A 13,768-nucleotide genomic window follows, 5' to 3' on the forward strand; every position below is an offset into this window, starting at 1 on the left:
AAGAGAAGCAGGCTCCCTACTGAGCAGAGAGCCCGATGCTGGGCTCAATCCCAGGGTCCTGGGATCATGACCTGAGCTGAAGGCAGAAGCTTTAACCCACTGAGCCACCCAGGCGCCCTCACTTAACCATTTTTAAGTCTACAGTTTAGCAGTCTTTTTTTTGTTTTTGTTTTTTAAAAATTTATTTGACACAAAGAGAGATCACAAGTAGGCAGAGAGGCAGGCAGAAGAGAGAGGAGGAAGCAGGCTCCCTGCTTAGTAGAGACCCCCTCCACCCCCAATGTGGGGCTCGATCCCAGGACCCTGAGATCATGACCTAAGCCAAAGGCAGAGACTCATACCCAATGAGCCACCCAGGCGCCCCTACAGTTTAGCAGTCTTGAATGACTAATGTCATGGGGCAGACAGTTCCCAGAACTTTTTTCATCTTGTAAAATTCAACCTCTGTACCCATTGAACAACTCCCCACTCCCTCCTTCCCCTACTTCCCCACCACCACCATCTGCTTCCTGTTTCCGTGAATTTTACTACTTCAGATAAGTCAGTGGAATCATAGAATATTTCTGTGTGTGTGAATGTCTTACTTCACCCAGCACAATGTTTCCAAAGTTCATCCAAAGTGGTGTACAATGTATCAACATACCCTTCAAGGTTACCTAGTATCCACTGTACGGACAGACCACATTTTCATTTCCTGTGTACCCATCCATGGGCATCTGGGCTGCTTTCACCTTTTGGTCATTGGGGAAAAAGCTGCAATGAACACATATGTACAAATAGCTCTTCAAAAACCATGGTTTCCGGGGTGCCTGGGTGGCTCAGTGGTTTGGGCTGCTGCCTTCGGCTCGGGTCATGATCTCAGAGTCCTGGGATCCAGCCCCGCATCGGGCTCCCTGCTCCGCAGGAAGCCTGCTTCCCTCTCTCTCTCTCTCTCTCTCTCTCTGCCTGCCTCTCAGCCTACTTGTGATCTCTGTCTGTCAAATAAATAAATAAAATCTTTAAAAAAAAAAAAACCATGGTTTCCTTCTTTGGGGGATACACTCAGCATTGTATTGCTGGATCATATAGTAACCCCATTTTTATAATCTTTTGAGGAGCTGTCATGGTTAGTTGTATAGGTCAACTTGACCTGACGGAAGGGATACCGAGAGACGACAAAACATGATGTCTGGGTGTGTCCATGAGGGTGTTTCTGGAAGAGATTAGCATTGGAATCAGCATTGGAATCAATGTGAGTGACATCATAGAAAGCTGTAGAGATACACACTAATCCCTAATCACATATGTGATTTGCAAATATTTTCTTTTATCTCGTGGGTTGACTCTGTTGACTGTCTCCTTTGATGCACAAAGGTTGTCCATTTGGATACAGCCCCGTTCTTCTATTATTACTCTTGCTGCCTGTATTTTTGTTGTAATATCCAGGAAATCATTGCCAAACCCAATGTCATGACACCCCACCCCTACCCCCAGCCCCGCCATGTTGTCTTCTATGAGCTTTATAGTTTGGGTCTTTACGTTTAGGTCGCAGCTTTAATGAGAGTTAATTTTTGCATCTGGCATTAGGTAAGGATCCAACTTCATTCTTTGTTGTGTTGACATGCAGTTTCCCCAGCAGCATTTGCTGAGAAGACTGTGGTGAGGTCTTTTAATGTCACAAAAGTTTTTATGGATGGACACAAATATTCACAACTATTTGTTTCTCTGGTAATGATTAACGAATTTTTAAGCAATCCACTTTCCTCTAAACATTAGCTGACGACATCTACAGCTAAAAATAGCAAGCTGTGCATTTCACAACTTTAGATTTTTCCAAACATTTGAACATTGCAAACGTAAATCAATGAACTTCATCTCAGATTCCCTTAAATGAGTGAAGTGCCTTGAAGAGAAGACAAACAGTAATACAAGCTTGATCGTATTTTTTGCAAATCAAATATACAAGATTTTTCTAAATGCCTTAAATATCTCAAGGACAGACAGACAAGAGTATAGTGCATTCAAAAGCATATCAATTTTTTTCTTTTAAAGATTTTATTTATTTATTTGACACAGAGAGAGACAGCAAGAGAAGGAACAGAAGCCAAGGGACTGGGAGAGAAACAAGCTTCCCGGCTGAGCAGGGCACCTGATATTGGACTCGATCCCAGGATCCTGGGACCATGACCTGAGCCAAAGGCAGATGCTTAACAACTGAGCCACCCAGGTGCCCCAGCAAATCAATTTCTTTACATTCAACTGGTTACAAGGGTGCCAGTGTCCTGGATATAAATCTGTTTCTTCAGTACCGCTATTCTGATCAGGATTTTGACTTCACAGTCTTGATACTTCTAACTTGTGATTTTTCCTACCTTATAGGTAGGCTTCACTCACCCAGGAGCTGAAATTAATAGTCTGAGGGTTGAAGATTCAGTCCTAGGGCACGAGCTGGCTACCTTCCAAGGTAATTCCCACCACGCTCGAATTCCATCCCAGTTAGACTTTGTCACCATCACACGGATGAAGAAATTGATTTTGGGGGGCGCCCAGGTGACTCTTGGGTTCGGTCTGGGTCATGATCTCAGGGTCTCAGGTCACGACCTCAAGGTCATGAGATGGAGCGCAGAGTCAAGCTTCACACTCAGCGGGCAGTCTGCTTGAGGCTCTCTCCCCCTCCACCTACCTCCCCGGCCCAGGTTCTCTCTCTCTCAATTAAGTAAATTTTTTTGTGTGTATGTGATTTAATAGGGGCACCTGCATGGCTCAGTTGGTTGAGTGTCTGCCTTCTGCTCGGGTCATGATCTTGGGGTCCTGTGATAGAGTCCTGCATCAGGCTCCCTGCATCAGTGGGGAGTCTGCTTCTCCCTCTCCCTCCCACTCCCCCTGCTTGTGCTCTCTCTCTCTTTCTCTGTCAAATAAATGAATAAAATCTTAAAATAAAGTATTATATTGTTATATTGTCAGAAAATCCCTGAAAGATAAAAGCAACATTATATCCCCATTTCGCAGATTAGGAGACTGAGGCACATATGGCTCATAGTTGGCTGCTATAATTAAATGATGGGGGTACCTGGCTGGCTCAGTCGGTTGAGCATGTGACTCTTGATCTCAAGGTTGTGAGTTTGAACCCCACCTTGTGTCCATGTGGAGTTGGCTGAAAAATAAAATCTTAAAAAAAAAAAAAAAAAGATGTAACTCAATACAGCTTTATCAGCAAACAAAAGATTTGAAGCTCCAGATGAAAAGGATATAGCGTAAGGGGACTCTGCTGACACCAATTCTTCTAGAGGTGTCTCCAAATCCCCGCACAGTGGTGGGGGGGTGGATTCCCCTGCCCCACAACACCAAGCAGTTCCTACCGGTGTCCATGAACTCAACTCCATTCCGACACTCTCTACACAGAGGCAGCCTCAGACGCCACAGGTTCAGATGGCCCCCCACCCCACCCTCCAGACATCAGTCTGTCTAAAGCTCGGTCTGTGCATCTGACCCACCCGCCATAGATTGGTGGTTCCAACGACCGTCTCTGTGATGCTTTTAACTGGCTAGGCTGGCTCAGGGAAACACTTGTGTTTAGCCGCTTATGAAAGGATATGATAAAGGAAGTGAATCAACAGCCAGATGCAGAGATACATGGGGTGAGGTCTGGGAAAAAACAGGGAAGCCTCTGTGCCCGCTGCAAGTCCGCCCTGCTCTCCCTGACCTCCATGGGCTCACCAGCCCAGAACTCTCCAGACCCCAAGCCTTTCGGGTTCTTATGGAGACTTGACTGCAGAGTCACGATGGACTCAGTCATTGGGCCATTGGCTGATTCAGCCTCGCCAGCGGTTGGGGAAGTGGAGGTGGGAATGAGAGCTCCACCCCCTCGTTCACAGGGCCGGTCCTCCTGGGAACCAGCTGAGTCTTTGGCTGGGGTCCAAAAGTCACCTTCGTGAATAACGAGACAGCCCTGGGACGCCTGGGGCGCTCAGTCTGGCTGAACATCCGACTCTTGATTTCCGCTCAGGTCTTGATCTAAGGGTGCTGGATCTGGCCCTGACATCAGCCTCCAAGCTGGGCATGGAGCCTGCTTAGGCTTCTCTCTCTGCCTAGAATGGACACGATTCCCCCTCCATTCATGAAGGGTCTCTCTCTCTCAAAACAGAAACAAAAACAAAAAACAAGACAGCCCTTTCACCTGCAGGGCTCTGAAGCATTTGCAGGAACTGCATGAAGACGAAATACAGCTGAGAAATATGTATTTTGGTCATCCAAATGACAAAATACATATTTCTCATAAATCATTGTATTTCAGGGAGATTGATATAGAAGAATAGTCAGTATCAAATTGTACCCTCTTGAAGTCAATGGACTTTAAAGATTTTTTTTTTTAAGATTTTATTTATTTATTTGACAGACAGATCACAAGTAGGCAGAGAGGCAGGCAGAGAGAGAGGGGGAAGCAGGCTTCCTGCTGAGCAGGGAGCCCGGTGTGGCGCTTGATCCCAGGACCCTGGGATCTTGACCTGAGCCAAAGGCAGAGGCTTTAACCCACTGAGCCACCCAGACGCCCCTAAAGATTTTATTTTTAAATGATCTCCACACCCAACGTGGAGCTCAAACCTACAACCCCTGAGATCAAGGGTGGCACGATCCACTGACAGAGCCAGCCAGATGCCCCAAAATTGATGGACTTTAAAAGTAAACAAAGTATCCTCTCAATAACCAAGCAAAATGTTTAAGGTTTTTTGTTTGTTTGTTTGTTTTTTCATTTATTTGACAGAAAGAGACCACAAGTAGGCAGAGAGACAGGCAGAGAGAGAGGAAGAAGCAGGCCCCCAATGAGCAGAGAGACTGACGTGGGACTCCAACCCAGGACCCCGAGATCATGACCTGAGCTGAAGGCAGAGGCTTTAACCCACTGAGCAACCAAGGCGCCCAAGTTTTTTAAGAAGAGAAACTAAGGGATGCTTGGGTGTCTCAGTCAGTTAAGCATCCGCTTTTGGCTCAGGTCGTGATCCTAGGGTCCTGAGTTCCATATCTGGCTCCGCGCTTGGCAGGAAGCCTGCTTCACCCTCTGCCAGCTGCTCCCCCTGCTTGTACGTTCGCTCTCTTGCTGTCTCTCTCTCTCTCTCTGACAAATAAATAAATAAAATCTTTTGAAAAATAAAGATCAAGGGCACCTGGGTGGCTCAGTGTTTGTTAAAGCCTCTGCCTTCAGCTCAGGTCATGATCTCAGGGTCCTGGGATTGAGCCCCACACAAGGCTCTCTGTTCAGCAGCGAGCCTGCTTCCCCCCGCCCCCCTCTGGTGCCTCTCTGCCTACTTGTGATTTCTATCTGTCAAATAAATAAATAAAATCTTAAAAAAAAAATAAAAACTTTTGCACAGCAAAGGAAACGTCAACAAAACCAAAAGATAACTGACAGAATGGGAGAAGATATTTGCAAATGACATATCAGATAAAGGACTAGTGTCCAAAATCTATAAAGAACTTATCAAACTCAACACCCAAAGAACAAATAATCCAATCAAGAAATGGGTAGAAGACATGAACAGACATTTCTGCAGTGACATCCAGATGGCCAATAGACACATGAAAAAGGGCTCAACATCACTCGGCATCAGGGAGATACAAATCAAAACCACAATGAGATCCCACCTCACATCAGTCAGAATGGCTAAAATTAAATCAGGAAATGACAGATGCTGGTGAGAATGCAGAGAAAGGGGAACCCTCCTACACTGTTGGTGGGAATGTCACCTGGTGCAGCCACTCTGGAAAACAGTATGGAGGTTCCTCAAAAGGTTGAAAATAGAGCTACCCTACGACCCAGCAATCACACTCCTGAGTATTTACCCTAAAGATACAAATGTAGTGATCCGAAGGGGCACGTGGCCCCCAGTGTTTATAGCAGCAAGGTCCACAATAGCCAAACTATGGAAAGAACCTAGATGTCCCATCAACAGATGAATGGATAAAGAAGATGTGGTATAGATATATACAATGGAATATTATGCAACCATCAAAAAAAATGAAATCTTGGGCGCCTGGGTGGCTCAGTGGGTTAAGCTGCTGCCTTTGGCTCAGGTCATGATCTCAGGGTCCTGGGATCGAGGCCTGCATCGGGCTCTCTGCTCAGCAGGGAGCCTGCTTCCCTCTCTCTCTCTCTGCCTGCCTCTCTGTCTACTTGTGATCTCTCTCTGTCAAATAAATAAATAAAATCTTTTAAAAAAAATGAAATCTTGCCATTTGCAATGACATGGATGGAACTAGAGGATATTACACTAAGTGAAACAAGTCAATCAGAGAAAGGTAATTATCATATAACCTTGCTGATATGAGGAATTTGAGAAACAAGGCAGACATTCATAGGGGAAGGGAGGAAAAAATGAAATGGGATGAAACGAGAGAGGGAGACAAATCATAAGAGACTCTTAATCTCAGGGAACAAACTAAAGGTTGCTGGAGTGGAGGTTGCTGGTGGGAGGGATGGGGTGGTTGGGTGATGGGCCTTGGGGAGGGTATGTGCTATGGTGAGTGCTGTGAATTGTGTAAGCCTGATGAATCACAGACCTGTACCCCTGAAACAAATAACACATTAAATGTTAATTTAAAAAATAAAGAACTATACTACTTAAAAAAAAAAAGACTATAGACATGCTCATATATAAATATAGACATAAAGTTATGATATATATATTTCCATAGTATATGATGTGATATATATATATATGTAGATACTACTTAAAATGAAATCTTATTTATTTATTTATTTTTAAAAGATTTTATTTATTTATTTGACAGACAGAGATCACAAGGAGGCAGAGAGGAGGAAGCAGGCTTCCCACCAAGCAGAGAGCCCGATGCAGGGCTCTATCCCAGGACCCTGGGATCATGACCCGAGGCGAAGGCAGAGGCTTTAACCTACTGAGCCCCCCAGGCGCCCCCTTAAAATGAAATCTTAATAATAATTTTTCTTAACTTTGAAACAATCACAAGCATATAGAAATTCTGGAAATACGTACAAACAAGAGTTATTTTCCAGAACTTTCTGAGTGTACGGTACTAACTAAAAAAGCACATAATCGGTCACCCCTCATGACCCCCATGCAGCTCTTTCTGCCCTCAGGTCCTGTTCCCGTGCTTTAATAAAAACATCTCTTTTTTGCACCAAAAACGTCTCAAGAATTCTTTTCCTTTCTTTTTACCTTAATTTACTAGCTTTCCCCCCCCTTTCAATTTTTATTTAAGTAATCTCCACACGCAACGTGGGGCTGGAACTCACGACCCCAAAATCAAGTGTCCCATGCTCCACCTACTGAGCCGGTCAGGTGCCCCTGGAGAATTCTTTCTTGACTGTTCCCTCCTTACCCCGCAAGACATCATCTGTTTTCCTTAATAGACTTCTTCATTCAGGGTGTGTGGCTGGCTCAGTCCAGGGAGCAGGCGACTCTCGATCTCAGGGTTGTAGGTTTGAGCCCCACACTGGGTGCAGACATCACTTTAAAAAAAAAAAAAAAAAGCAAAATCTTAGGGGCACCTGGGTGGCTCAGTGGGTTAAACCTCTGCCTTCGGCTCAGGTCATGATCTCAGAGTCCTGGGATCAGAGCCCTGCTTCGGGCTCTCTGCTCTATGGCGAGCCTGCTTTCCCCTCTCTCTGCCTGCCTGTGATCTCTGTCTCTCTGTCAAATAAATCTAAAAAAAAAAAAAAAAAGTAAAATCTTAAAAAAAGAAATAGACTTCTTTGATCAATTCCCTTGTCTGTTACACCTCCCCTCCTCTGCCCCCACCCAAACCCTTACCACCTACCTTGGGCTTCTGCTTCCATACCAGCTGGCCACCCCAGCTCCCAGCAAAAACCCCTTGGGCGCTCCCCACTATGCAGAGCCCTCCCCAACCCACTAAGGTCAAGACACCCCATTCTGGGCCATTGTTCCTGCATAAACTGACCTTGTCTGCTCCACCCAAGGGCCTTAGAACTACTTGTTCAAAAAGAAACAAAAGAAGAAAGAAGACTGTTTGATTCCATTCCCCGTGTTTAAATGCATCAGTTTTCTTTCTTTTTTTTTTTTTAAAGATTTTATTTATTTATATGACAGACCGAGATCACAAGTAGGCAGAGAAGCAGGCAGAGAGAGGAGGAAGCAGGCTCCCCGCTGAGCAGAGGGCCAGATGCCGGGCTCTCTCCTAGGACCCTGGGATCATGACCTGAGCCAAATGCAGAGGCTTTAACCCACTGAGCCACCCAGGTGCCCCTAAATGCATCAGTTTTCTTTTATGGCTTCATAATTCAGGATTATGAGTCACAGTGTAAAGGCTTTCTTCATACTCAGGTTAGAAAGGAACTTTCCAACGTTTGCTTCCCTTTATTTCATGGTTGAGTGTTTAACATTGAAATCTTTGAGTCATTTGGAGTCTATTCAGTGAACTGTTTTTTCCATTCCTTCCTTCTATCGGGTTGATAGGGTTTTCTTTGTTCCTTTAAAAAAATATATATTTTATTTACTTATTTGAGAGAGAGACAACAGAGGTAGCCAGAGAGAGCATGAGGAGAGAGAGAAGCAGTAGTGGGGAGCCTGACACGGGGCTCGAGCCCATGACACTGAGACCATGACCTTAGCCAAAATCAAGCGTCCAATGCTTAACTGCCTGAGCCACCCAGGAGCCCCGGTCCCTGTAGTAGGTAAAACAATGTTACCCACTGAGGCAGATAAATCCTGAAATATCCACGGATGAAACAACCGAGTTTTATTTCTCATTCTGGTAAAGTGAGTACGCAAAGTGGCCAGGGGTTGTCCTGGGGACCGAACCCACACTCCGAGATCACGAGTCTCAGGCTGCACCGACTAAGCCAGCCAGGCATCCTTCAGGGCTGTGAATTAATACAACCAGTGCAGAATGGCCAGTCTGATCAATATGTTTCATCAGCTTTTTTCATAAAAGCTCCAAACTGGAGCTTACCCTGTGATCCTGGGATTTATAGTAAGAAATATATACATTGGTCTTCATTCCTTCCTAAGCATTTAGAGTTTCCTAAGTGCTTTAGGGTGATCAAGGTCTCTTGCTATTCCTTTTTTATTTTTTAAGGATATTATTTATTTATTTGCCAGAGAGAGAGAGAGAGAGAGAGAGCACAAGCATGGGGAGCAGCAGCAGAGAGAGAGAAGCAGGGTCCCCGCTGAGCAAGGAGCCCGATGCGGGACTCGATCCCAATACCCTGGAATCATAACCTGAACTAAATGCAGACACTTAAGCAACCAAGCCTCCTGGCGTTCCTAACAAACCCTTTTCAACCACCTTTGAGTTTAAACGCTGACTTTGGAGAGCATCTAAGTGTGGGGGCTGGTTGTTTAACCAATCCTGTGGCTAGGGGGTTAAAAGTTTCAGTCCCACACCCCCACCCACACCCCCAGACCACAGGGAAGGGGAGAGCAATTGGAGGTTGAGTTCATCACCAATGGTCAGTGATTTAATCAGTCGTGTCTGTGTACTGAAGTGGCCGTAAAACCCAACAGGGTGGGATTCAGGGAGCGCCCAGGTGGATGAGCTGCTGGAAATTTGGGGACAGGGGCACTGCTGGAGAGAACGTGGCAGCTGCGTGCCCTTTCCCCAGGCCTCATCTGGCCTATCCTGGGTTATTTCCTTTTATAATAAACCGGTCATCTAGTAAGGGACGTTTCTCTGGGTTCTGTGAACCACTCTAGCAAATCAGTCCAACCCAAGGAAGGGATTGTGGGAAGCCCCTGATCAGTAGCTCGGGGGTCAGAAACTGTCTTTGGAGCTGGGGTCTGAAGTAGGGGCGCTACCAGCAGGCTTGCAGGACCCAATTCTTACCCTGTAGGATAGCGTTAAGGGAAAAAAGTCCTGTTTTTTGTTTTGTTTTGTTAGATTTTATTATTTATTTATTGTTTTACAAAGATTTTATTTATTTATTTGACAGACAGAGATCACAAGTAGGCAGAGAGGCAGGCAGAGAGAGAGGAGGAAGCAGGCTCCCCGCTGAACAGAAAGCCCGATGCGGGGCTTGATCCCAAGACCCGGGGATCATGACCCGAGCCGAAGGCAGAGGCTTTAACCCAATGAGCCACCCAGGCACCCTCAAGAAGTCCTGTTTTATTTCTCTTTCTCCTCTCATACCTGGCTGGTATCCTGTCTGACCCTTTGGTCTGACCGTCAAAATGCACCAGAATCCCATGACTCTTTGCTTCTGCCACAGTAACCTCTTTGGTCTTGCAACCTCCCCCCACTCCGCCCCCGCCCACGGGGACTGCTCTGAGTCCTCCCAACTGAAAGCTCCCCGCATCCATCCTCTCCTCCCTCAGTCTGTTCTCCAGACGGCCGCCAGAGGGCGCCCGTTCCCACCTACCGAAGGTCAAGTTCCTTTCCTGCTGGGAACCTTTACATAGCTCCAGGCTCATTCTTAGAAAAGCCTCAGGGCCAACGGGCTTAGAAGTAGCTGGCCCCTTCTCTGTCTGCCCTCACGCGCCACTGTCTACCCTTGGCTCGCTGACTCTGTGCTGGCCACACCTGCCTTACAGTTCCTGGAACACTAACGGCAGTTTCTAGTCTCAGTGCCTTGTACTGCTGTTTTCTCTGCCCACAGTGCTCTTCCCCCGGACACCCACGTGGCTCATCCCTCACCTGCTTCAGCGGGCTGCTCCAGTTCCACCTGCCACGGGCAATTAAATGACATTAGGGAATTTTTTTTTCTTTTTTTTTTTTCTTTAAAGATTTTATTTATTTATTTGACAGACAGAGATCACACGTAGGCAGAGAGGCAGGCAGAGAGGGAGGGGGAAGCAGGCTTCCTGCTGAGCAGAGAGCCCGAGGCGGGGCTTGATCCCAGGACCCCGAGATCATGACCTGAGCTGAAGGCAGAGGCTTAACCCACTGAGCCACGCAGGTGCCTCGGGAATCGTTGTTAATTTCATTATGTGTGGCCAAGTGATTTATAGTAGAGAAAAAACGGCTTCATTGTTGGAAGACACAAAGTGAAGGGGGGAGGGGTGAAGATGTCTGAAACGAACTCGAAGAACTCCAAGGAATGTGGGTGGTTCAGTCGGTTAAGGGCCCTTACACTTGATTTCTGCTGGGGTCCTGCTTTCAGGGTCATGGAATCCATCCCCCAGTAAGGCTCCCTAAGCAGGGAGTAAGCTCTCCTCCCTCTGCCCCTCCCCGCTCCCTTCACCTTGTGCTCCTGCGCGCTCTTTCTCTCTATAAAATAAATAAATGAATACTTGAATAAATAGATACAATCTTTTAAAAAATAAAAAAATTGGGTTGCCTGGGTGGCTCAGTCGGTTAAACGTCTGCCTTGGGCTCCAGCGGAGAACCCAGAGTCCTGGGATCGAGTCCCACTTCCCGCTCCCTGCTCAGCGGGGAGCCTGCTTCCCCCTCTGCCTGCTGCCTCCTCCCCACTGGTCATGCTCTGTCTCCCCCTCTCTTTCAAATAAATGCATAAAATCTTAAAAAAAAAAAAGTGGATTGCTTGTGTCAAGGGCCCCTTCCTTTAGGGGACAGCAGGGCGCCTCGGGAGGGCTGATGAGGGGATTTGCAAATAGTTTAAGATGCCATTCCTGAAAGGGTCTGAACCCTTACCTAGATAGGGTATCAGTCCCTGGTGACGTGGGGCTGGCCTTTGCACTAGTTACTCCCTGTTGGACCTCATGTCTCTTTTCAAACAGTTTCATGTTTGGTTTTTAACAATCTAGGGACAGCTCTCTCCAGCTACCAGCCCTAGTGTGACCCGGTAGCCATAGGGGCAGTGTGGGACATCAAGGCGGCCGGACCCCAGGCTCCTTCCGGCAGTGACACCTGGGCCGAGACTTGTGGCCACTGGGATGCTGCCAGCCTCTTTTTCGGCTTTGAGGGTGGGCCCCATTCTGGTCACTGAGGTGTGGGAGGTACGTCTTGGGAATCTCGGTGTTGAATTGCCCCCAGATAGGTAAGGGCATTGCCAAGAAACCGACCAACGTCCCTGGATGGTTGAGCTGCTGATTTAACAGAGCCAGGACCTATGTTCTTGCCTCCTTCTCTTTACCGTTATTCTGCATGACTTTTCAGGCCATGAAAGATCAGAAAAGATGCAAAAGGGGTGCATGGGTGGGTGGGGCCTCAGTGTGTGAAGCACCGGACTCCTGATCTCCACTCGGGTCCCGATCTCAGAGTTGCAGGATTGGGCCCCGTGTCGGGCACCAGCCTCAAAGAGGAGTCTACTGAGAAATTCTCTCTCTCCCTCTCCATTCCCCCACCGCTTTCACGTGCTCTCTCTCCAAGATAAATAAATCTTTTTAAAAAAGAAGGGAAGAAAGAAAAGACGTAGGACGTTCCCCACCTAGGAAGAGTATACGCAGCCGGGTGGAGAACGGAAATGTGGGATCTCAGATTGGATCTAGATCACCGGTTGGTTGTAGCCAGATATAACCCAGGAACGGGCAGACGATAAGACGCCGAGGACCAGGCCTAGGGAAGGGCAAAGAGCTTCCAAGGCCTCCCCAGGTACCTGTCCCCCCAAAATACATCCTGTAATTAAGAAGCTGCAACAGGAACAGATCTGTTGCTTATTTTAACATTTAACCAAATCTCGCATGAGCTTGCTAAGTGCCAAGCATCGCTCATGGACTTTTTGGTCCTGAGACCTCTTGACCTTCCTCAAAAGCCATGAGGACCACCCCCCCACCCCCACCTCAACCAAGGGGCCTTAATGTGGGTCACATCTACCCATATTTACAGAATTAGAAATCACAACTGATGAAGTCCCAGAACCTAAGTCAGGTTCGGTGGGGTGAGGAGGTTCGGAGCCGACGACTAAAGAAAGAATTCTTAAGACGTCGTTGGTGCAAAATGGTGATTTATTAAAGCACGGGGACAGGACCCGTGGGCAGGAAGAGCTGCTGCCCCGGGTTGTGAGGGTGGGCATGTTATATACCCCACGGTTGGGGGAGGTGGTGAGGGAATGGGAGATTTCAACAGAGTTCTCACATGCTAGGGAGGGCCTACAAGGTGCCGGGGGGAGTCTTTGCCCTTATGGCTTGATCAATGTCATCTTTAGGTCAGGCACTAACATCAAGATAATTGGGGGACTCTTGGTGGGGTGTTATGATCTGGCTATCATTTACATTCCCTTCTACCTCAGCCTCCTCCAGTTCATGGTGGGAGGGGGACATTAGGGCTTCAGGAACCAAGAGTTATTTGCCTCTGGAAATTTGTGCTATTGATAAGGTAACCTCCCTGTTTAGGTCTCTAGGACATCTTGTAGAGCAAGGGAGATTCCTGTTCTGCAGGATTGCGATCCCTGCAAGTTAACTATTTATCGTTTTATGGCAGTCAGGGGTGCCTGAGGAATGCTACACATATGGAGGGGAATGGGTGAAGAGGGGGTGCAAGGCGCCAGCTTTTGCTTTGTCCTCAGCCAGCCTCCTGCTCCCTCATCAACAACGATTAGCCAAATAGGTATTCATTAATTCATTTTAAAAATAACAATCCTTAACTAATGATAAGTTATGTTTACTTCGCAGGGACTCAGTCTCTATTGGAGGGCTTCTGGTTTTGTTAACCTCATAATAATGGCTATTTACGCTGTCCTTTCCCTTCAGATGCAAATCTATGATAAATATCTGGCCTACGAGGGCACCTGGGTGGCTCAGTGGGTTGGGGCCTCGGCCTTCGGCTCAGGTCATGATCCCAGGGTCCTGGGATCAAGCTCTGCATCAGGCTCTCTGCTCCGTGGGGAGCCTGCTTCCCCCGCTCTCTCTGGCTGACTCTCTGCCTGCTCATGATCTCTGTCAAATAAATAAATAAAATATTA

Source organism: Mustela erminea, chromosome 19 (assembly GCF_009829155.1).
Source record: "Mustela erminea isolate mMusErm1 chromosome 19, mMusErm1.Pri, whole genome shotgun sequence".
In the NCBI taxonomy this organism is placed as follows: Eukaryota; Metazoa; Chordata; class Mammalia; order Carnivora; family Mustelidae; genus Mustela; species Mustela erminea.